The sequence below is a fragment of the Sylvia atricapilla genome, chromosome 11, assembly GCF_009819655.1.
Source record: "Sylvia atricapilla isolate bSylAtr1 chromosome 11, bSylAtr1.pri, whole genome shotgun sequence".
In the NCBI taxonomy this organism is placed as follows: domain Eukaryota; kingdom Metazoa; phylum Chordata; class Aves; order Passeriformes; family Sylviidae; genus Sylvia; species Sylvia atricapilla.
Genome location: NC_089150.1, coordinates 15,887,438 through 15,912,093, shown reverse-complemented (window position 1 = coordinate 15,912,093; position 24,656 = coordinate 15,887,438). Strand labels below are relative to the sequence as shown.

General features: G+C 43.3%; 1 long non-coding RNA gene across 1 annotated transcript; it reads left to right on the top strand.

Moving 5' to 3' along the window:
• The first annotated feature begins 198 nt into the window (after positions 1 to 198).
• Positions 199 to 18,086, top strand: LOC136366047 (uncharacterized). Its single transcript, XR_010744458.1, has 7 exons — positions 199 to 1,000; positions 1,133 to 1,297; positions 3,335 to 3,389; positions 7,399 to 7,570; positions 9,416 to 9,538; positions 12,444 to 12,524; positions 17,411 to 18,086. It is a non-coding gene; the product is annotated as an uncharacterized lncRNA (long non-coding RNA).
• The last annotated feature ends 6,570 nt before the right edge of the window (positions 18,087 to 24,656 follow it).

The window sequence follows — 24,656 nt, the reverse complement described above, 5'->3', positions numbered from 1 at the left end:
AAACAAAATCAGGTTATTCAGAATTGCATTCTTAGATTAACTGCTGTACAAAATGTAGCCCATAATTCTTTCTGCAGTAGAAATATTAGTCCTAGAGCTAAGACTCTAAGTTTTGTTTGTATCTCCAGACCATGCTGTTGTCTGGAATTGGGGCTCTATTCTGCTGCAGCAGGAGCTGAGCAAAGCCAGAGCTGAGTGAGAGGCAGTTTTCTGAAATGTTTCCTCCCTCTGCAAAGAGTGAGAGAACCAGTGAGACCACAGCAGCCAGCCCTGGACACCAGCACTGCTGGTGAGGAGCATCCATGGCCCAACCACCTGGAGCAGGAGCTGATACTGCCCTTCTTTGTGTTCTTAAAGAATAGACCAACTTTTAGTGAAGTTTGCTGCTAATTGTCAGCACTCAAAAGCTCATCATTACATCAAGGCATCAAATTATCCCTGTTATCCTCCCTGAGCTGTTAAGCCTGTGGACTGGAGTTGCATTTGAGGGTTTTCCTGCTCTGTTTATCCATTCATTGCTTGTTATAGTGCTAGAAGCAAGATCTGGAGAGTTCCTTTGCATCTTGGAAGACAAAGATAGCACAAAAAGGAGAAAAATACCACATTTCCTGGTTCCCCAGATGCATTTGGAGACTGGTGTTGCTGGACTTTGTAGGTAGATGCCGCAGCTGATTTGTATTTGGTGATCCCTAAAGAAAGTTTTTGCCTTTGCTGTTTCAGTGGTCAGTAGTGGAGCATGAACAGACACAAAATGTCATCATCTCAGATTTTTGCACTTCTATGTTTTCCCATAAAATTGTCTGTTTTCTCAGATTGGAGAGATTGGACTGTGCTGAACAGGTTAGGGTCTGTTAGGATGGGGCAACCCTGCATATCCACTGAGGAGATGAGCACCCAAGGGAGACTGTAGTGCTGGAAATTCTACCCAGAAAAAGATAACTATGGCCATGAAAAACATTTTCTCATCTCTCCCTATTGACAGAAAGCCAGCCCAAGTAATGTAAGTTTATAGCATATCAGACCCCTGCCAAGGGAAAAGCGTTGCTTAAACTCAGCTCAAACCTGTTCTTTCCACTGGGAAAGAGAGTCCTCACAGGACTGCAGACTTTGGTGGGTGCTTTCTGCTTTTCAGGACAAATGAAAAATGACAAATGACACTTCCCAAGAAAAGAAAAAAGCCTTGGACCGGAAGTTTGGGGTTTGATAAAGATTCCAAAGTTTTGGTGAGAGCTGGAGGAAGTTTTATGTTCTGACACAGCAGAAGTGCAAGGAGCAAACAAGGACTGTGCAGAATGAGGTACTGCTTCAGAAATGTCCAAAATATTTGTTTCCCTTGCCAATCTGCCCTGTTTGCTGTCGTGATCAGCTGCTTCCTCAATCCCTGCTTTGATGTGTTCAGGGGGAAATTCCAACTGCCTCTCTGAGTTGCCTGCAACCCTCTGTCTCTGTATGTGTGTGTGTGTGTATTTAATCATGCCTGGGAAAGGAATAAAAGGAAAAGCACTTTTGCTTTCCATTTTAAGAGCAGTTCCTCCTTCTGAATACTGAAATAAACCTGATGGATGAAAGACACATCCTGTGTCACAACCTCCTGAGCCACAGGCTGGTGGTCCTCGATGCTTGGACCCTCTGGATGCCCAATTTCTGCATATGAGGCCGAATGCCACAGACTGCAAATATCTTAAAGAAAGGTCAGGAAAGATGAGGAAGGATTTCATTCACTCAACACACAAGATTCCGAGTGGCCCCCGTGTAAGGCTGCCTATAATGAAATGTCTGCACAAAACAAATACAACAGTACAGCTCCCTTTTTCCATTACAACACCTCCCACATAATACAGACCCTGTGAATAATTGGCACAGTGCTGTATCCCCAAATTTATGGTATTGCACAAAGTTTTTCACTGTGAGAGTAAACACAGGGGATGTGTTAGATATCTGTCAGGGGTAAGAGGGGACAGGCAGGCTCAGAAGCTGGAGATCTGGAACAGTCCCTCATGTGAGCAATGTCTGCAATCCAGGGACAAAATGAAACACTGCCAAGTGTTTAACAATCATTCATTTTATTCCAGCATTACTCAGGGCCTGTAACTCAGTGAAATATTGTTTGGAAAGCCGATTGTTCAAATGGGTGTGGATATAAAACCAAAGAAAATGCTCCCCTTGGAGGCAAGGCCATAGTCCTTAGTTTCAGTTAGAAGAAAATAAATAGTGACTATTACTCTTGCAGCCTTTTGAGAGCTTTTGGTGGTCTTAAATCCGTGAATGACTGTGTGGGGTAATAAAGAAGGAATAGGTAACCTGCTTAAGAGAAAAACAAGTTCTAGGAGATTTCTCTTCTAATTTTGGCTCAAGACTCCTGCTGAGCCTAAAGTAAACACTGTGATGTTGGAAGAAACCAAATAGGTTGTTTATGTGGGGTTTTTTTACACTCATTATTTTTATTTTTCCTTTTGTCTTTTTTGGATTTTCCTGGGAGCACCCTGCCTATATGACCTATGAGCTGTGGGATTTCTCTTTTTAAAGCTTTTTTAAAGCTCGTTCTTTCCAGAGTTAAAAGGTTCTGGTTACTTCAGAGACAGAAGTCAGACCTTGCTGTGTTCACAGAATGCATCCAGAACTTCTCAGACTTTAAAGTTCCAGGACACTCCATAAAGTTCCTTAGAGGAGGTTGCTTGATGGCAGAATCTACAGAAATTAAAGGAGAAAAGTCTGTGTGATTTGTATGGTTTGAAAAATGGTGATAGTTTACAACCTCTGGACTTAGTCTTGAAAAAAATCCTTTGAAAATCAAAACAGAACTTGGGGATTTCAAATCAATTTAAATCAGCCTGAGAAGCCATGAACTGAGTCATCAGTACTGAAATGTGAGTCACCTGTCTGCCAAAACATGCAAAAATGTTTGTTCTGTGTTATAGCAGAGATTAACCACCATCAGATTTGGAAAACTGGCAGGGCTCACCAATACTTCCAGACAGCACGAACACAAATACTTACACTGAAACCTGAAAGGAGGAAGTTGAGGCTGCTCCTCATTTTCCCCATGGACCATTGCTTTACTTGTTCTCAAGAATAATCCCTTTCAGCACAAGCAAGCTTTTCTAGTTTTAATTTTTTAACGTTCAATCCACTTTGAAATGTTTCAAGGTGGACTTCAAATTGAGTTTGGTTTTGGTATTCTGAGAGCAGCATGAGGAGTTCATGTAATAATAGTCTTTAAAATTTTTGCCAGCTCTTTTACTTTGGAGGCTTTTACAAAAACTCCAAATCACTACTTAAAGTGCAAATACTTACATATGTAGATGAAAATCTGGCTATAGTTTTTATTTTTCAGGCCACATTTCAGAGCCAAGACATGAAAGAAGTGGATTCCTGGGCTGCAGAGTCAGGTTGGTTTATTTCTTGCTAATAAATTTCTAACAGTTTGCATATTTACTGAGATCTTCAAAATTAGCCTTTTCTGGGAAGGTCTGGAGCATCAGTTGTCAGGCTGTACTTTAGAAATACAGTTGTGTATTCTATTCACCCTCAATCCAAGCAGATGCTGTGGGTGGGATCCCTGCCCATGGCAGAGGGATTGGGACTAGATGGTCTTTAAAGCTCCTTCCAAACCAAATCATCCTGTGATTCTATTTTGAGCTCACAAAATGTCAAATTCTTAATCTCTGTGAATTTTTTTTTGGGGGGGTGTCATATAGTTGATTTGTCACTATTTCTATCCAGTTAAGTACAAACTGATATGCTGAATGGAATTATAGGGAGGTTCCTCTGTCTTCAGTTTTTGGTAAGCATGGTGTGTGTGTGATAGCTCAGATTGGAGTGTGATTATCTAGCTGAGTGAGCAAACCCACCAGTCCTTTTCCTTTTTATAAAATTCTCACCCATCTGACCATTTCTGTCTCGGAGAAAATGGGAAGAAAGAGAAGCTTTCCACACTGAGCTTTAAAGACTGCTGGTGAAATAAACAGTCCCACTCAGCAGAAAGTTATCCTCAGTGAGTGGCTGTGGGTTTGACCCACACTCTGAGGGCCAGCTTGGCTGAAAAGTGGCTGTAATTAATTTGAGCAAGACTGCTCCTCGAAGGTGTTTTGTAAATCAGGTTTAAGAAGAAAAAAACGTTATAGAAAACAAATAATAAGCTGCCCACAGGCCCCTGAGAAACCTCAGACACCCTCCTACAACATCTCAAAAATGTTCCTTTGTTCTCTCTCTTTGGTACTTAACAACCTCGGTGGGCTTTTTGGCCTTTGGCCCAATGAGATGCATAACAGACTTTGGGTTACATTCTCAGACCCCAACCCATGCCCTTGTGCTGATACTGAGCCAAACCCAATGAGAAAGGTATCCAAGTTTCTAGGTAAACTTCTTAAAATCTCACAGATAAACTGAAACTCCCTATTTGGAAGCACCTGTTAGGGGTGTAAGAGAAGCTTTACTACAAGTGGGTACATTTCAAAGGTTATGAACTAAAAGAAAAAAGCAAAGTCCTACATTGGATTGCTGGTGGCAGCTCCTCATGTTTCACTTTAGCCACTTCAGTTAAAATTACTTTCCTTTTTTTTTTTTTCCCCAGGAAAAACAAGATGCTTTGTTTAAGTTCATTACCTCTAATATTTTATAAGTAGGTGGATACTGAGCTATGCTCTGTTTTCTATGACCTGGGCTCTGAGGTGAGAGCATTGTTGTCTGAAGTTGCTGTGCCTGTTTGCGTGCAGGGCACCCAGCATTGTGCAGATTCTCTCTGAGCTTCCCTCTCTGTGTTTGGGTTTGCAGCTCAGCAGCTGTGCTGCCAAATAACGGGGGAAATGCTTTTTTTCTCCCACTTGCTTTTATTCTTTGCTTCTCAATAGGTACAACTGAGATGTTTCTCTCCTGGGTCATGGAGAAGGTCAAACTGAAAGCACAGACGTGGTCAGTGCTGACCATCCCAGCTTCCCTGGTGCCTGTAGAGGTCTGGCAGGTGGTTTTGCTGGGAGGCACCTTTCCTGTGGCTGCAGTGGACAAAATGTTCAGTGTTATCACCTGCATGGAGGGATGAGTGCACAGCACACAAACACTCTGCATCAGGCTCTGCCCCGTGTGTTCTCTGCCTGAGGATGGCTGCTCACTGCCGTGGTGGACACCAGGCTCTTGGGGATGATTTCTCACAAGGATTTACACCACACTAGAGCAAGGGCATTTCCTTGTAGGCAGGTCAAACTCAGATGTTGCTAAAGATCTGGGACTTGTTCCAAATTGTCATTCAATCATGGATTTTCTGAGGAATAAAAGAATTTTTTGACTCAGCTCCTGGTTTCCTCCAGGCCACATGTGGTTTAGCCTGGGTGCAGGCACACTGGAGGGCTGTTCCTGGGGAAACAGTGTCAGAGGCACCTCACTGATGCCAAGGAGCCTTCAGGACAAAAGGGGGGGTCCTGTTTTATGAATTAATCTCATTTCAGAGCAAAATAATTGAGACGACAGAGTATCGCATGGAATGAAGGAGGGTTAAAGAGCAGCCTCTGTGAAAAGGGTATGAATTACTTGAGGGAGGCACATTAAAGTGCTCTCCTGGGCTAAGAGGCAGTCCAGCCTCATCCAAAGACTGTAAATAATATTGCCCTCAAGGTCCTGCTGCTCAAGCAACAGCACAATAAAATTCTTTCTGCAGACCATGGGCTCGATTTGGACGCTGGTGTTATTGCAATTTCCAGAAAGTTAAAGCACTGCAAAGACAGTGAAAACTCAGCAGTTTGGCTTCTTCCTGGCGCCTGCCCTGAGCCCCCCACAAACACAGGAATTGCAGCTGTGCAGGGCTGGGACTGTGAGCAGCCCCAAACCCTCCCCAGAGTAAACTGGGGCCAGTTTCTTTGGATGAAAAACAGAACAAAACAAAACCCCACGAAACAAACCAAGTAAAGCTTCTGCTTTAAGGGCTCTTTCTTCAGGTTTATCATCCTCTAAATGACTGAAATGGGCTTTGTAGGCAGACATGAGGCACATTGTGAGTGAGGATTAAGCAAGCCCAGTTTAATCCTACAAGGAGTAATCAAACATGGAAACACCCTGTCTTTTCCCCTTGGAGGACATTCAGTGAGCAGCAGTTTTCTGAGCCAGCTTTGTTGTTGCCTGGAGCCACCTCCTTGCTGGTTTCCTCATAGTGCAAGGGTTGATGCAACCCTGCCCATTAACTTTTTATTTTATGTTCTGTGTATATTACGAAAGAGAGTAGAGAAACCAGCATCTTTGACTAATCAGGTTTATTTATATCTAGCCCTGGTGTTGCCATTATGACTGGAACACACACAGGAAAGAACTGGGATCTTTTGCCTTTTTTTTTTTTTTTTTTTTTGAGAAAAATGCCAGTATTTAAGGGCAAGTCAGTAGGTGACATGGTGAGCAAGTTTTATTTTAGAAATGTCACTTTGTGCTACCTGGAAATTGAAAACATCTGTTCCAGGTATCTTTGAGCGTTTGGAAATTACTGACACCTGAAAGCTTTGACCCAAGTTTCACACAGAAGGCAAAGTGAGTAACTGTAGCTAAGTGAAAAGGAAAAATTAATTGTCTTTTTCTCCCTGGAGAAGAGATCCATTCTGCTGGAGCTGGATAGCACTTGGAAGCTACAGAGCTCCTTTTCATTAGAGAAATGAAAGGCTCATCATCCCTAGAGCTCTTAATTAGGCACCTTTTGCCATTCACAAAAATCTGTGTCTCTGCTGTCAAGTCCTATTTGTTTTAAAAATTGATTCATTCTCTTCGGTTCTTTTGTGGGGCAGCAGAAATGGATAGAGCAAATGAGTCCAAACACATTGTAAATTTTAAGAGGTTTAATATAATCAGCGTGGCCATGCCAAGCTCAGAGAACAAGTGTACAGCAATGCTTTGGTGCCAAAGGCTCACAGAGCAATAACAAAAACCATGTTCAAAGCAGAGAAGGCTACAGAGGAGAGGGAAAAAAAGTACATCTGGAGCATTAGCTCCCTGCAGACCTATATGGTACTCTTTCATTTATTATGGCTATTAATCCACAGGAATTACGTATCAGTTAGGTAGGGAGGGTCAGAATGAAAGTGCTGAGGTTTAAAAATATTGAAGCTGAATGTTTTTTTGTGCAAGCTTTCTGATGAAGAGTAGTTTAAACCTTTTGTTTAAAGGAGATGGAATTTCTTTTTCACCACCTGAAAAATAATGTCTCCTAGGTGTTGGACATAAATTTAGACTGAGATCAGCTGTGTTTGTAAGCCTTCCTTTGAAGCATTTCTCCAAATGATAATATTCAATATCCATTTACAAGGCTTTGATTTCATGCAGGAGACAACTGCTTTTGTACAAACATGTAAATGTATATATGAATGCAAGTATTTGCATATAAATGTGTCCTCTTCATTGTTTTCTTGTTTTAAAAATCTCAACCAGCCTTGAAACAGGAACAAAACAATAACCATCACTCGTGGGACCTACCTGACTGGAGCTCATCAGTGAACCCAAGCAAATGATGCAAGTCCCACCAAGCAGGAGGCTGAGACTTCTGAGAGTGTGGTTGCTGCCTTCCAGGCTGAGAAGATTCTCCAGTTCCCTGCATTTTCAGGTTTGGATGATCTGTTCGAGAGGTAGCACTAAATATACAGAAGAGTTTTTGCAGAATTTGGTGTAAACACTCCCCGGTTTTCCCAAAACGTGTCTTTTAGGTTTAAGGCTACTATAAAATTGTTCTTTGCATGGCTAGAGGGGCAAATGGCCCGTTGTTAATCAGTGTAGTGCATTTTGGAGGGTGGACACAGGGAAAGGTAAGTATTTCTCTTGTGTGGAAGCCGTACATCCTGGGGAGAAAGAGTTTTAAATAAAGGCCAGCATGATTAGAGGAAAAGGGTAGATATAATTGATTGAAAGTCTTGCTGGAGTAGTTTTCACACTGATTATCTGATTGTCTTTTCAGTACATACATCTTTCTCTCTAAAAGTGGTGCCAGTTTGAGTCACTGCTTCCTGTGTTTTCTGACTGCACAGGTCAGGGAGAAAGCCCCAAAGAATTTCCTCACATGCACAGGAAGGATTACATACCATGTGTTAGATGCATGATGTATCCTTGCAAGCTTTGTCAGCCAGACTGTGCCAACACTGGTGTCTCACCTGTCACTGTAGGGTTTTAGTCATCTTTTTTCTCAGCCTGTTAGAGAATTTGTCAACAAAAGTATCAGTGTATTAGAAATAGCTAAAGAAACTATAAAAATGCTCACCTCCTGTAGTTCTGTGCCCATTTGTTGTTGCTGCTGGCATTTATGTGAGATCCAACACCCTTTATTTAGCTGAGTATACTCAGATTTGCTTTTTAGCTCCTTCTTTCCCGAAGATAAGCAGGGCTTACTCCTATTTTATTGATTGGAAAGTCGAAATTTCCATAACCACACTGAGAGTCTTGCTGACAGAGCAGTGTAAGCAAATTGCCTTAGAGGTACTCCCTTCCTAGAGGATGGAATCAAAGAGGATTTATGGAAGAGCTTCACACAAAAAGCAGTTTTGCTCTTTCCCACGTGTAGACAGTGCTCACAATGTCCAATTCAGATTGCTGAGTTAGATCATGGCCAACAAGGCCTTCTCAAAGGCAGGTGCAGCATTTCATGCACACATTTTTTGCCCAAGGTTACAGAAGTCCCTGCAGTCTGTGTTTTGCTCACAAACATGAGAGATGATCCATGCATGTACTCTGCATTTCCATTGGATTAGCTGCAATTTACAGCAAAAATACTTTTGGGTGATGACAGTGAAAACATTAAACATCATGGTGTGCTGGAGCTGTGTAAAACCCAACAAAGGCACCCTGTAGACTCTTAACTTGCTTATTTGCACTGTAAGAATCTCCTTGGGTCTCTGCCTGTGGAAATGCAGAATGAAACTCTACTCAGAAAAGCAGTTTCATCCAGGCATCTGCTGGTGTCAGAATGAAAATGTAATATGTTGTTTTCAGCCAGACCTGAGATGAATTTTGAAAATTGCTCAAGCTTGGGAAGCTTTACATAGTTTGGGAGGAGAATGAGCTGCTGAAATGCTCAGCAGCTGTTGCAGATCTCACACATATGTTGAGTAACACAGGATTAACAAATCTTGGGCCTGAGAGAGAAAAGTCTTTGGGTGAGAATATGAATCATGCAAAGACTCTTGTTTGTATCTGGGCATTGGACAGCTCCAGCAAACCCCTGAGTAGCTGGCAAAACAGTAGGAAAATCTGCAGCTATTTCCTTTTCCAGCAGGTTTGTTTAACCCCTGACAGAATCACTCCAGCAAAGGTGAAGAAGAGTCTGGCCACAGCTTCACTTTTTGAACTTTAATCAATCTTTGAGATTTTGAACTTTAATTAATCAATTAGATCAAAGCTGTGTTTCAGTTGATGATAAATCATGATTTGGACCTGTTTTTACATTTCCATCTGAAATCAGGACACTCGGGTCAGCCCTGCTGGTGACTGGGAGAACCATGGTGAGAGTACACATGAGAAGAATTCGAATTCCAGTTTTCCCTCCTGTGTGCAGCATTTCCAGAGCTCCAGCACTGGCAAACAGGTGTGTTAACACATCTGGAACTGCTCCTGTGGGGATCTGTCCTGTTGGGGAGCCCTTTGCAGCTCTGGGAGCAGAGCCTGGGGCTCAGCCAGCCACGAAACCGAGGGAAACAGCAAATTCCTGACACGAGGGCACTGCTACTCGTGTTCATTTGCTGTGACAAACAGAGGAGGTGGTTACAAATATCTGTTTACATCTTCCCATTTCACTCAGCTCCTGAGTGAAATTATTGGCTGGTCTAATTGCCAGCAGATGGCTTTATTTTAGTGTAGGAGTGTCAAAGACCCCAACAGCTTCCGTAAATGTACATGTTTTACCTGGGACCTTAGGAAGGCAGAGAACAGCACTGATTGAAATCTCACAGAAGTCACAGAATCAATTAGGCTGGAAAAGACCTCTGAGATCATTGAGTCCAACCTATGACCCAACAGCACCATTTCAACCATAGGAAATAATGATTTCTGAAACCAGTGGGAGTTTTGCTGACATATACCAGATATTTCAACAGTCTAAAACCAGCCACAAATAAAATTGGCAGCTCTTAACTAAATGGGAGCAGGAAGGAAAATGCTTTAGGAAAGGGAAAACAAATGCTCCATTTACATAACAATAAAAGTTTGTATAAAAAAAGAAGCAACCTGACAGTGTGAAATACCTTTCAGTACTGCCTTCTCAGGGCAGCATAATAATGCCTGAGTGAGTAATCTCAGCTGAGAGATGTGATGTGGGAGATGCAGAGGATGTGTTTAATCACCCTGTTCTTTGCTAAGTGAGTCAGATAAAAGACTAAGTGAGAATCATAGTCAGAGGAAGGAAGTTATTGTCAGTCTTGGGCACTGAAAATGCATGAGTTTACATTTTTAAAAGTTTCATACATTACAGCCTTCTGAAAGATTCCTTGATTCAGCGATCCTAAAACAACAGACAAACAACCCAATGTTAAAGGACAGCCTTGGCAAGGGACATGCAAACTCTGCAGCTGTGGGAATATGGCCACAAGATATTGATTTTGTAGAGTCCTGAAATGATTTGGGCCCACTACCATCTCCATTACTGCTTTGAAACAGAGTCTGAAAATGCCTGTGTTTGGAAGAAGCAATTCTGTGCTAAATTTCCCTGGCAAATCCCATCACTCACTCTGGAGAGGAGAAGTTGCTGAAGTCGCACATGCAGGGAAAGACAGTGAATTACAGAGGTTTGCAGCCTCATGTGGAGAGAAAATTGCAGGATTCATAAGGCAGTAGCTGGAGGAAGTGTGTGCAGATGCTTCAGAGCCCTCTTGTGCAAACAGACAACACCTTAACTCACAGATTTAGAAGCAGAATTAACTTTGTTCTTCAGCAACGCTTCTCTTAACTGCTTCACTGCCATCACAGATGCTTCACAGTCATCTGGGCTGCCTTTTTTGGTAGAATTGAGTCTAATATTTCCCCCCAAACTAATCACTGTCAGCAGCTCTCTCTGGATTTGGTGCCTGGGCCCTGTACCATGTTCATCTTTTAACTTCCAGTATCTGGCAATTTAGAGTTTTCTTAATATTTCACCCTGGACATAAAAGGTAGTATCCTAACAGACCTGACTGTATGCACTAGATTTTACACCTTTGTTTTTCAATTTAGACACTGCTGACTCTGGGAGGGATTTATTATAGTATGAAATACCTGATTCAGCAGGGGTAACATCACATGGTGCCCTCCTCAACAACAGAAGCTTTCTGAACACATTTTGAAGTTTATAAAAGACATCAAGTATCAGAATGGTCACTTTTACACAACATGAAGCAGACAGGGTTACTCATGGAGCTTACAACATGTTTGATCTTTATTTAATTCATGCAGAATTCGTTGTATTTCAGAAGGGAACTTGATTTTGTACTAGATAAATAAATATACTGGACTCTACAGATGATAATGCCTATATATTGCCTATATATTTTTTAAAGTTCCTTTCTGTATTAAGGATGTTTGCATATCTACCAGAGCCTTGCCAAACTAGCTCAGACTTATTTCCCTGTCACCCAGGCCTTGTGGGCTATTAATGTATAAACAGATTCTTTTTCTTCCTGTCTTGGTTTGGAAAGACAGATGTCTGCCAGGGAAAGCTGGACCTTCCTTTGGAATGGAGAATGTAAACCCCCTTCCTCCAAATTATTATAATTTTGAAATTAAGGGGCTTTCGGTCAAAGATACGGGAACAGGAATAACAGTTCTTTACTTGGAATATTAAAAATATAAATGTAGTAGTACAAAGAAAAAAACAAGCAAACAAAAAACAATCCTAGAAACACTGACAGAGTAGACTACAGCCTGACCCCCTGTTGGTCAGGGTGTTGGCAGCAGTCCCATTCAGTCCTCCTGCAGTGACAGATGTGGATCTGTTGGAGCTGAGATGATCCTGGAGAAGGCTGTAGTTTTCCTCTGAAGGCCCAGTGGTGGTGAGATGGGTCTGCTCTCCCTCTGGGAATCCAGTGCAGACAGGCTGTGCTGGTGCTCTGAATCCCAGGTTTGATCCAGGTAGGAATGTTTGGCTCCTCCCCCTGGGTGGAGCCTCTCCCAGTGGGATGATGGAATTGTCTCAGCCCTGCAGTGAGCCTGGATGGCCCATGAACAGCAGATTCCCCCTGGAGGGAGGATGGGTCAAAGAACACTGCCCCAGCTGCTTTAACAGCTGCCCCATTGACAGAAGACACCCCCCTGCCCTGTGAGTTGTGAGGAATGGGCCACAGAAGAGATAAAGGAAACACCTCCCCAGCTGCTTTCAACAGATGGCAATAGAATAGACACTTCTGCTTACATATTGCAACCCAAGACACTTCCCCTCCTTTCTTCTTTTCCTGTCTTTTATTTCTGTAATCACCTGACCATTTGTCCTGGAGGTGAATGCCTGCCCTGTGCTTCCCTTGCAGAAAATGCCCTTCCTTAGGTGTGTGTCCCTGTGGAAGCCCCTGGAACAGACCACCCTGAGGAGGCAATCCCTCAGCAAGAAGGTCAGTAGGATCTCCAGATCCCATCAGCAAACCTCTGTGGAGCAGGGCACTTCAAGAGCCAGCTTTGGATGTGCCTGTCTGGGAGAGCTTTCCAAAGGGCACAGGCTGCTGGAAGCGTTTCTGGGCTCTGCATGGAGAGCTGCAGACAGGACCATGCTGCAAAATATCCTGCCTGAGCCTGGCAGAAGCTGCAGGGCTTGAAGGAGAATAGTTTTGAGGAGGATGGTTTCAAACTGCTGGGGTTTGGAGTTTGTTGGAGACCTACTGAGCTGTTCTCCTGGGGCTGCTGCCCTGCACTGCCAGGCAGGAGTGACAGTAATGCCTTGGGAAGGCTGACCTGAAACAGAGGCTGGACAGAGCTAGGGAATAAAGCAGGTATTTATTGAAAATTCTTGAAGGATACACCTTGGGCAGGACAAGAGCCTGAACCCTACACCCAAGTGGACTAAGAATGGTCACAAAATGGATGAGTGGTCACGAGGTCTTACACTTTTATAAGTTTTGGTCCATTTGCATATTGGGATTTAATTGTCCAGTTACAGCTTCAGGTTGTGAGGTCCCATCCGTCTTGTTTTCTCCCTTCAGCCCACCCTGGTTTGTGCTTTTGGGCCTGAAAGTTGTCCTTGGAGTCCAGCAGGAAAAGCATTTGTTTTGTCTCCCTGCTCTGTGAAGATAGCTGACTAACACTTGATATGAGGCTCAGAACTGCACCCCTGGGCAGCACAGAGTGTGAAATACATGAAAGCTAAAAGTTAAGGCCCTGCTGGTCACCCCCAGCCCACAGCCCATGGAAGCTGGCTCTTCTCTCACCAACCTCATCCATACAGGGTCTTGGGGCTACCTCTGCTCAGTGCTTTTCACCCACCACCTCCTCCATCAGCCTCTCCTTGCTTGAAGAGCTGCTCTGAACGTGTTCTTCTGTGAGTACAGGGTCTTGTAGAGCTCAGCAATGCAGCACCAGACATCCTCCAAGGAGAGCAGGGATGGGAGCTCACCAAACAGAGGCCGCTGTGAACAGGGCTCTGAAGAGCAGGATGAGGAGGTAGAGGAGATGAGTCAGATGTGCAGGAGGCTGAGTGTGCACTGTGGTTTTGTTAGTAAGAAAGATTGTGGCCCTCTGAGTACATCTTTCAGCTTTCTGAAACATGCTTTTGATTTGTACAATCTAAATCAAGGGGCTGGGTGAGCTGGCTGAGCGTTCTCAGAAGGAAGAGGCAGCTGTGTTCAAAGCTCTTCCCCTGACCTGAATTCCTGGTTGAAAAGCAAACCAGTATCTTAGCTGAAAAGTAAGTGTCAAAGGATACTACAATTAAATTATATTTTATTTCCAGCTCTCAAAGAATATTAAGTGAGAGAGATTAAGTGGATAAATCAAGTAAACCAGCGGTGAAAACAATATACTCCCTTTCTACAATTGTAAACAATTACTGCCATGTGATTTGGAAACTGTCAATTAGCTCTAAGCACAGTGAATCAGAACTGCTTTCTGCTGTAATGAAAATAGAGCATCTCCCCATCACATCAGTATAGATTGCATTAACCTTAATGACTCCTGTAAGGCTAAACCTTGTCTTGCCAGGCAGATGGAACACTGTGCCTTGTAAGCCTTGCCTTTAACTTATCTTTGTAAAACTCCCATTGATTCTACTCTAATTTAAACTAGAAATACAGAAATTGTCAGGTCAGAACAGACCACTGGTGCAACTAATTTGATTTTTTTGTTGCTAACTGCAACCAGTGATGGATGGACTCAGGGAAAAGAATGATTTATTTCCTGTCCCCTCCCCTTTTCTCTTTCCACTTGTACCCTTTTCCTAATTTGTTTAATTAAGTGTGGTGTGATTTCCTTACCCCCACTTGATGACAAGTTTGTGTACTGAAATGGAAATATTAACAGATCTTTTGTCTTCAAACTCCCCAATATATTAGAGATATTATTCTTGCTAGTGTAAATGTCAAATCCCAGTTTGAAAATAATTCTTTTGTATCTCCTGTATTAAATGGATTATTCTAAGAAGTTTCCAAATCCATTGCTGGGAGACTCCTTTTTTAAAATAGTTGAATGCTTCCTTTCAGTGGGAGAAAATGTAAACAGGACCATGTTACTCCATGAGCACCACCATCTGCCACATCTCCTGTTTCATTATAAACCTCTGGCTAAATTTTATTTGGTGAATTGAGAGGAGTTCCTCTCAGACTTATCCCAGTGTAACAAAATCCAACCCTCTTTCTTCCAGTTGCAGGGAATCTCTCTCTTCATGATGCACTTAAATAAAACTGCTAACTCTTCATGGGGAGAAAGACATAAGCTGATGTCTCAGAATAATGTCTTCTTGGTCTAATGGCTGGTTTATATGTATTGATTAGCTTCTCCAAAATATCTAAGTTCCCAGCCTATGGCACAATGGAGTGGTTTTTCTGTGGGCCATTGCTCAGCACTTCAAAATTAGGCCCACGGGGGTTCCAGACTCAAGATTTGAAAATGAAGGTACCAGAAGTTAATTACTTTTTGTACAAAAATAGGATGTGATTTCAGCTTCTGAGATATGTAAGCTCTACTCAGCTCACGCCAGGTCAGACTTTCTCTTAAATTAATCTCTACCACACATCAGAACTGTTCACCTATGAACACAGCAAAGTCACTGCTCTTGTCAACCTTATTGCTGCACAAATAATTTCCAAAGCTCTCTTGCTGTGGTTTAGAGAATGTGTGTTATCAGCTTTATTTGTTCCTCACGTTAGGAAAAAAAAAAAGTCCGCCCATGAATTAGGAAAAAATCCAGGAATATTTTAATCCTGATGACTACAAATCTACTACAGTGCAGACTAGGAGGCTGTACTTCAATTCAAGAGGGAAAAGAATCTGTCAAGCTGGGAATCTAGCTGGGAATCTCTGAGTAAAGCATCTTCTTGCTCAGGTGTGAACATGGAGCATTTGCTGGCATCTTGCCACCCACCTTTGCTAACCCAGCTATGTTCAAACAGCAGCTCCACTGCAGGAAATGTACTATGGTAGTTTTTAAAATTCAAGTATAGCTGCTTGTCCTATCTTTATTCCTTGCATTGGTATGTGCAAAAGCTTCTCATTCAAGTGGGAAACAAAAAAATAAGCAAGTAAGAATGAAGCAGTCAGGAGGTTAACTTGACAACTCCCAGACCAAACAGGGAAAATATTTAAAATCTGAGCACCTTCAGTGTTGTGACAGAGGAGGGGGAAACATAATGAAGACCACATTTGTAGGAACCTATGCAAAACTTTATGGACTTTCAGAATGTGTGGTAACTGCAGGGCTGAGTGAATCCAAACAATATGTGAATTTAGGGAAAAATTACAAAGTACTGAAGGCCCAAATTGTTGGTAAAGCTTCCCTTACTATCAACTATTAAAAATAATTAAAATAAATCAGGAGGTAAAGGCAGAGGGTTTCATTATCAACAGAACCTTGTATTTGAAACCGAGCCTGTATTTCTAGCAGAGGTGTGTGCACACAGGATTATAAGGCCTAGTGGTTCTGCACAGTTCTCAAACAGCAGCAGCAATCTTTTTTCTGCAGAAATTTCCTTTGCAGCTGCACTGTCAGGGGCTCACCCTCCAGAGCAGGTGCAGGGAGCACTTCTGAGCTGGTGTCTCATTTGTAATAGGGCCACCATTCTCATAAACTCATTGTGCTCAATCACTGCAGAGGCCAGGATCCAGAAATTGGGATGTGGCATTAAATGCATGTGGATGACTTTGTACAGTAAACGAGCTGCTTGGTTTTTGTATATCAGCCAAGGACTGCTGAGCAGTGGCCTATGTAGCTTGGGGGAAAAGAGAGAGGAGATGCTAATGAATACAAAATTTATAAGAGTCTCATTAATTTAGAGCCACCAGAGTCGCTCAGACATGGTGTTAATAGCAGAGCTTTGCACTTGTCAGGTTTGATCCATGTATTTCTTTCCAGTCTCCCAGTCCTGATCCTCTTCCCTTTGTGCAGTAAATCAAACAGGACATATCTGAACTCCTAAAGGTTGCCAGATGTTTCTTTTATCAGGTTATTGGGAGGCGGTAACTGTCAAAGGGCAGAAGAGTTTTGGCTATCTGGTGAGTTCAATCAGAAGAGATGGGAGTGTGGCTGTGGGGCTGTGTGAGAACAGCTCCCAGCAGCTGGGCACTGGGGAGCAGCACAGGAGCTGGACCAGGAGTCCCCTCTGCAGGGACTGTCTGGGCATCTGCATTGCCCAAATGGGCTCAAACCCACGGGACAGGGCAGCTGTTTTGGTTATCAGAGCCTAGGCCAGCAAATTGTAGAGTTCAGTTGCTGCAGCCATATCCTGTATCCTGTGTGCATCACTGGATTTCTCCTTGTGTTGTTTTCCCAGTAAGACAGGTCTCAGCGCTCTAAAATTTCACTGATGTCAAAACCAAGTGCCTGATGACTGAACTTCCACTTGAACAAGCAAAGAGACCCTGTTGTTTAAAGATATCTCTTTCCTAGTGTACCTCCAGGCCTGTTTTCATCTAGTTTTCATCTAGCCCATTCACCATCTAGTGAAGGAATCTAAATAAAGAAAATACAAGCATTCCACCCTCTTCCAACTCCATTTCCTTGTCCAAAACTCAGTGTTTGTCCCTCTCAAAATCACATTTTTAAGCTCATAAACTGTCTGTATTAAGTAGTCTATCCGAGTGGCAAACTTCTGAGGGCATTAGAAAGCTGGGAAGGACAGAAACAGCTGCACTCAGTTACTCCAAACCCCTTAATTCTGAATAAACAAGGTGGGGCTTAGGAAGACTAAAGCCTTGTGCTTAGAGAAAGGGTATAACAAAGAAAACATGCCAAGAGGTCTACACCTTACATTCCTTTTGTCCATATAATGCCATTTGCAAATGTCTCCAAACCCAGAAGCTTCCAGCCCAAGGAGCACTCCAGTGGTGACAAAGGAGTGACAGCAGGGACTGCTCATCACTGCTGCTGCATGTGCAGCCCTACCCTGGTGCCAGAGGGGGACCCTTCTTCCAGAGAACCCGGGAGGGACCCTGCAAACCTCCTGCCTTCAGCTGAGACAACAAGAGATGGAACAATAGCTGTGTCTTGGTGTCTGCCAGAAAGAAATCCCTGCTGAGCTGCTCCCCTGACCTTGGACCCTCTCTGTGCTTTCCTGAGGTGCTGCAGGTCCAAGCCTCTGGCCACAAGCCCAGGACATCCTCATGCTGCAGCCAGGCGCTGCTGGTGCCACCTGGGCTGCTTTCCTGTTCTCCTTAGGTAATCTGCTTCTCACCTTTTGCAGCCTCACTACAAAAGTGCTCACTGGATATCTCAGTCTGGTCATCTGCGGTTCATTGGAGCGGATATTTTCTGTTAAAAATGCCTGATTGGTTCCCTGAAATAACAAAATACTCTTCTCATTTGTGAAGGCTGAGGCTGCTTAAGCAGAGGTTTGAATTACTACTGAAAGCTGTGTAACAGACTTTTGTGTAGAGCGTTTGTGCTGTGTGCTGTAATTTATTAGTCTCCCAAGGTATGCAAAATTGTTCTGTGACTATTCAGTAGCCATAAAACATATGAAGAAATGCAACTACTCCAAATTTCTGAGATTTCTTTTGTGTATAAATGTATTGCCCTTTTTAAAATGTTTATGTGGCTCTAGGACATTTATTTGGAAGACACAGACTGCTTTAGTAGTATCCAGAGTACCTTAACCTTGGCTGGACTTAACTCTAGGTGCTTCCATAACACAAAACTGCAATCAAATTAAGCCCTAACTTCAGTAATTGAATTTTAGTAGCCAAATTTTACGAAGGAAACAAATTTCAGTTACACCTGTGTATTTGCAAAAGATGAATTTTCAGTTGTTAAATGGAAGTGTTCATGGGCAAGCTTGTGCACTCAACCAAAGAGACAAGAGAATCAATATCACCCCCGAGCAGCAGCTCAAATTTCAAATATTCACAGCTTGTAAAGTTGAACTTGTGAAGTTTAATTGACCAGGAATTATTCGAGGAGAGTGATCTGTATGAGCTCCATAGACAGAATGTAACCGAGTTATTCACTGGAAATTATTTACTCCACTTTAGAAATTATGGGGCACTTGCAATGGGACCGTGCATTTGCTAAAATCTGAACTTTAATTTGCCCATGAGCACTGCATGATCCTCAGCAGAAAAGGAACAGCAATTAGGAGCTTGTTTTCATGTAATTCCCTCCCACCACTGCTCTTCTGAGTAACCTGGCTATCAATAAGCACATCCCTCCTGCCACAGCCCCGCAGCATTGTAGCTGTAAAGGAGAAGATTAATAAGGGATCCATGATCTCTTTTGCTTCTGTGACTTTCAAGTTCAGAGCAGAATTAACCTGTGATTCTTCCCTCTGCTTCTCTGCAGTGACCAGTGAACTAAAAGCCCATTTTTCTTCCTCAACTGCTAGGGAATATTTACTGTAGTTTTTCCTGCAGAGCCTTGTCCCTTTGGCAGAGCTGAGAGTTTGGCTCATCCAATTTCAGTTTCTCTTTTGTAACCCATGGCAATGCTTTGCTCCTCTCTGCTGTGGCTTAATATTACATGTCTCTGCAAATGCCAGGCAGGAAACAGGCTGGTGGGGAAAGTGCTTCTGTGGAAATGGGACAATCTTCAGCCTCCCAAAATTGTGAACAGTGTGCTCAGGAACATAAACGTTCAGCTAAATGAGTTTCAAGAGGAAGAAAGAGAAAAGTAAAGTGAACAGAATTTGGAACGTAAGTAATACTTCAGTTATTTTTATAACTTAAACATTGGCTTAATTCTGGAATTGCACATCGTTTAGGAATATTAGTGTTGGCATAAGTAAAGTTGTTTGGAGGAGTCTGTCGTGACTTAGAGGATCCCATATGAAATATTGTGATATTTCACGCATGTAATCCATCCTCCTCTCCTGGTGTCCAGTTTACCCCTCCTGTAAAGCTGTGAAGTTAATCCCCAGTCGGGCCCCTTCAGGAGCCAACACACCAGGCTGGGCTGGAGAGACCAGCCAGTCACAGAGCTGTTGTGTTTGCAAATCTGGCCTCCCAAATTACAGTCTGTATTCTTCAGCTGCAGACACTGGTAAGGCTGATACTCTGTAAGGTATCTGTGAACAGTTAGGGAGCCCAAGGTACAAAAAACCCCATAAAATAGAACCCGTTCTGCTCAGTCCTCACCTCAAACCCAGGGCTAGGTGCAGTTAATGCACAGATGCATAGTGGCTAGAGAACAGATACAGAGGGCAATGACATTGCTTGAAAAAAAGTCACATCCAGACTCCAGGATTTAGGTTTTACAGGTGGGCAGTGATGGCAGAGATCTTTCCTTTTGAAAGGTAAAAATGAAAACTGAGCATGAAGCAGTTTCTTTCTCATGTTTTGATCTTTAGGATTTAAGTAGGTAACAAGGCTTGTACCCATTAAAGGGTGAGCTCAGGAGTCCCTAATTAGGAGATACCATGCAGGGGTTCCCTGCCAAGGACATGGCATCCCCAGCACGGTGTTCAGCTTCCACCTGATGAATGTTAAGAACCTCTTTGTGTTAGAAATCTTAATTGCTGTGTCTGAGAGCAGGGGCTGCAGGCTGTGGGGTGGGAGTGCTGAGCACAGCTGCCTGTGCTGGGCTGACCCTTCAGTTGGCTCCCTGCTCACTTCTCTGCTCAAGCAGCAGCATTTCAGTCTGCATCACCCTCTGGCAGACACCTTTTGTGTCAGCTTGCCTACAGGTACAAGCCAAGCAGCTGCTGGAAATTATAAGGAATCTTTTGTGCTTTGCCCTATTTTTAAGCCCCTTTGTCACTTACCTGTACACAGCCTCAATACTTAAGCAGTACAGGTGGGGGGCTTTTTTGGTTTATTCCAGCTCGTTTGAAGGGTTATCCGTGTTTGTTGCCTGTTGAAATTCTCATCCAGACTGTACAGCTGAAGTTCCTTGGTGTAAACTACCCTGAGAAGTCACCATCTCCATATTCATATACTGTCTCAGATCCCTTTGGCCAGACTGAGCTGATCTGTGCAGATTTACAATCCTAAGCAGCACAGTCCCCTCAAACCAACACACCTGGTGAGTCTGGGCAGGATTATGGCACTGGCCTCAATGACAGTGGTTAAGCAAATGGTCTGCAGAGGGATCTACAGAGAACTTGTCTGAAGAAAATAATGTTTAGGGTTATTTTTATTTTCCAGGATGAGCCTCCCTAGTTTGCAGTTCTTTACAGCTTTATGCTGTACATTGAGTGAGGGTCCTTCACCGGCTTCTAGCCACTTCTTCACAAGAAAATTGAATGGCAGGGGCATGTTTTTTGCTTATCACTCCAGGAGAGATTACTCCATTGACTTCTGTAGTTCCCTGACTAAGAAACCATCAAACCTCAAATATTTAGGGCTGTTGAGATTACCAGCAATGTGAAGGGACACAAAACGAGGCAGATTTCTATCTTTTTTTGTACAGCTCACCAGGGAACACTCCTTCCCAGCTGTTCCTTGTTTTTCTTTTCTTCTGGAGTGGACAGGGTTGTCTTCCCTGACACTGGCCATGTGTTCCAGCAGGTGTCCTCCCCCCTGGTCCCAGCAGAAGAGCTGCTGTGGGCTGGTACCTGTTCAACCTGCTGTAGACCCAGTGCCCACAGCCAACCTGTGAGTGCACAGATCTCCTGCCTGCCCTTGCTGTCGAGGAGTGCTGAGTGATGCAGGCTCAGTGGTGACAACAGCGTTCACACATGTGCTTCACTGTGCTCCAGTACCTCAGTTTCCATGGCTACCACAGAAATTGCAGGTTTGCTGCACAAATTAGTGGGAGAGATTCAGAACACCAGCCTGTATGCTGCAGCTGCCTGAACCTCACTCCCCTCTGCTGGGCTGAGATGTGCTGCTCTCTGTCAAGAGCTGGAATGCTGGGCTCCAGCAGGTGCAGCAGGCACTGCTGGGCTCTTCTGGGGAAATTGGGTGCACACACCAGCCTGCCCCTGGTAAGGCTCTGGGCTGTCAGATTTTTGAGCAGGGAAGAGCATCAGCATATTGATGTACAGCCAAGGGCCCTGGGGGGTGTTTCCTCCCTGGTGGTTGGGGTTTCTGCCATTCCCCAGGTGTAAAGCAACTGAGTAAATGCATATTTCAGCATGTGACTGCACAGCTTTATGCAGAAAGGCTGCACAGAGAACATAAATCCAGACAAAATAGGTAACACAAAGCCCATCCAGACCAGTACCTGTCACAACTGGAGACTGACAGCAGGGTCCACAGGGAGGATTACAGGGATGCAGGAGCATTGGAAATACTCTCCCTGTGCCCAAGTAGCTCAGAGATGGTATCAGTGTCTTTATTTGCCCAGTGGATTTTTTTGTCTAATAATTTGCCTAGTTGTGTTTGAGCTCACATACTATTTAGCCTCTGCAACAGCTCAGCAACAGGCTCCAGAGCTGAGCTGTGCACTGGGTGACCAAACCTCCTGCATCCATATCCTCCCCAGCATTAGCAGTCTTAGTTCAATTATTTGAAGTCATTTAACAAGCAGAAGCCATTCTATAACTGTGATTACTGCCCATCTTCATGTGTTCTCCACTTCTAGTTAATCCTTCCTGAGAGGGTTGGTGACCAGAACAGCTCATGGCTGTCAAGACTCAGATCAGTTTTGGATGTCCCTGTTCCTTTCCTGATACATCCCAATATCCCTGAGCACTGAGCTGGCACAATCTGCCACAACACAATTATTTCTTTCTTTACTGGTAGCTGTAAAAGCCAAGCCCATCACTGTGTGCTGACACAGCTGTCTGCTTTGAGGGTTCTGCCAAACCCCTTCCTTGGGACCAGCCCACCCCTGGCATCCCCTGCTCAGTGGGGTTAAGAATATGGCTAGGCCAGACTTTTGCCTTGTCAGGTAAAAGTTTTTGTTCCCACTCGGTATAAAGTTCCTCTCCAGGGAGTATCAGTGTCAGCATGATCTCTCTTGAAGGCCAGCAGCTCTCTGTGGAGAGCAGGAGTGCAGCAGGACTGAGTTTCCTGCCTGCCATGGGATGTTTCCAATGGGCATCTCTCACTGTGGTGGTTCTCCAGCTCTGCCATCCCACACTACTTTGCCTACCTAATGAGAGAGCCTCAAACCAGAAACTCAATCCTCTACCACGATGTAGAAGTAGGCTTGAATTTTAGGCAGTTTGCTGACCAGCATTTTTTGGAAGTGAAAAGTATCCTGAATGGGGCAGTTCTGGAGCTCATACAAGGTTGTCCTGTTGTTACTCCTAAAAGGTTCCAGAGGGAGGTAATTTTGGGAATCACTGAAGGAGACTTGTCCCATTACAGCCTCTGAGGTAAAATGGTCACAAAGAACACTCAGAGCAAGCTCTTTGCAGTGTGTGCATTATGCCTGGCACATTCAGCCAGCCAAGGAGTGTGTTTTTCTGGTGATAATCAGACCAATAGGGTGAATTATTACATTTCAGAGCATTATTGCTGTTATTAAATAGATTTCCCAAGGATTAGAGAATAGCTGTTTTTCAATAATATGTTCCTTGATACCACCTTGAAAAAGAGTTCATGAGGATTTTTAAAAGGTCTGTTAGCAACATTCCAATTTAGGTAAGTATTGTGGTTGAATTCAAATAATGAATAAAATATGAAATAGATTAAGAAAGATGAATGGAGTGTTGAAGAAAGATCCAAAATCCGTTTTGGTTAATGCTCATAGCATTAATTCTCTAGAACTGCTTTCTTCACACAACACTGACTGAAAGTGCTTCATCCATTCAAATATCTACACTGCCACAGACTAGTTTCTTCTACATTTTTATCTTTCACTTTTTATCTTGAAATTGAAGGGAGGTGACCATATAGGATGGCTTCTCAGATACATAATTCTAGCATTTAAAGAAATTTAACTCTGCCCCGTGAAGGCACACAACATATGTTTAAGATGGTTGAAGACTTTGTCTCCAGATTAGAATAAATTACATTAACAATGTGGCAATTTTAATGTTTTCTTCTTTTTGTGGTAGGTCTAAGCGTGTCTTTACAATATTTCGTATTTAAAGACTTCTTTTGAGAGAAATTTTGACTTGGATCACTAGCATTATTCTGTAAGTAACATAATTTCAGTTTTATTGTCAGGAATATTTTCTTTTAGCCTTTATGATAGTGTCCTTTGGGGGTTTACTTAATTTTGTGTATTCTGACTAAATCTGCTGAAATAATACCATAGACTGCTTCTATCAGTTTGACAATATACAACATTGACCTTGCTAAGAAGCAAGAATATCCTTTCTTTGTTTTCCAGGATTAAGAACATCACCAGATTCACTCACTAACATTTCTGCTGCCTCCCCTAATAATGTATTTGTGAATTTGTCCTCCAAGTTTAATGGAGGACAGTGCTAGCAATCTGGAAAATTTGGCAACATTACTCATTGCAAAAAGCCTATTTACATATATTAAGGATGCCTTGCTAAAGTTTAACAACTAGACCTCCCTGAGCAGCACAGCAGCACTGAACCTCTCAGGTACCCACACAGCACTCAGCTTGTCTTTGCTGCCTGGGGAGGTTAATTTATGCTGCTGAGTCAGCTAATCATCACTGCAAGGAAAACACGTTCACATGTTTACTGTAAAGCACCGAGATGTTTGGACAGGGACATTTAGCATCACCGCAGAAAATAAGCCATCAAGTCAGGAAAATACCCATTTACTCCAATAATCTGTCTCTGGCCTGCAGCAAATGCTGTGAACAGCACAAAGACAGGGCAAGCATGCAGTGAAACTACCCAAAATACCCTCCCAGACTGCAGTCATCTGCAGCATCATTCCTAAAGCAGTGATTGTGCCTGTTTTGAAGAATCTTTCTCCCGTTAGTCTGCCTGGGAAGTTGTGTATCCCTATAATCTTGCATTTACAACTTCATGTGGCAAGGAGCCCCAGGAGTGCAAGGTTCTTCCAGATTATGCTACTTGCCTGCCTGAAGCATCACTTCCAGGAGAGGGTTGACATGGTGGAAGGTGTAAAGCAACTCCTGTGGAACACCTTGGTCTGCTTTCAGGGCTGCATAAAGGGGATGTCCACATATCCAAGCCTTGCAAGCAGGAGTAACTCATGTTCAGGGAGCAAATAGCAGCTGAGAAGCAAAAACAGTAAGGTTTTGGACAAGTTCTAGTCTCACATTTTCTCTC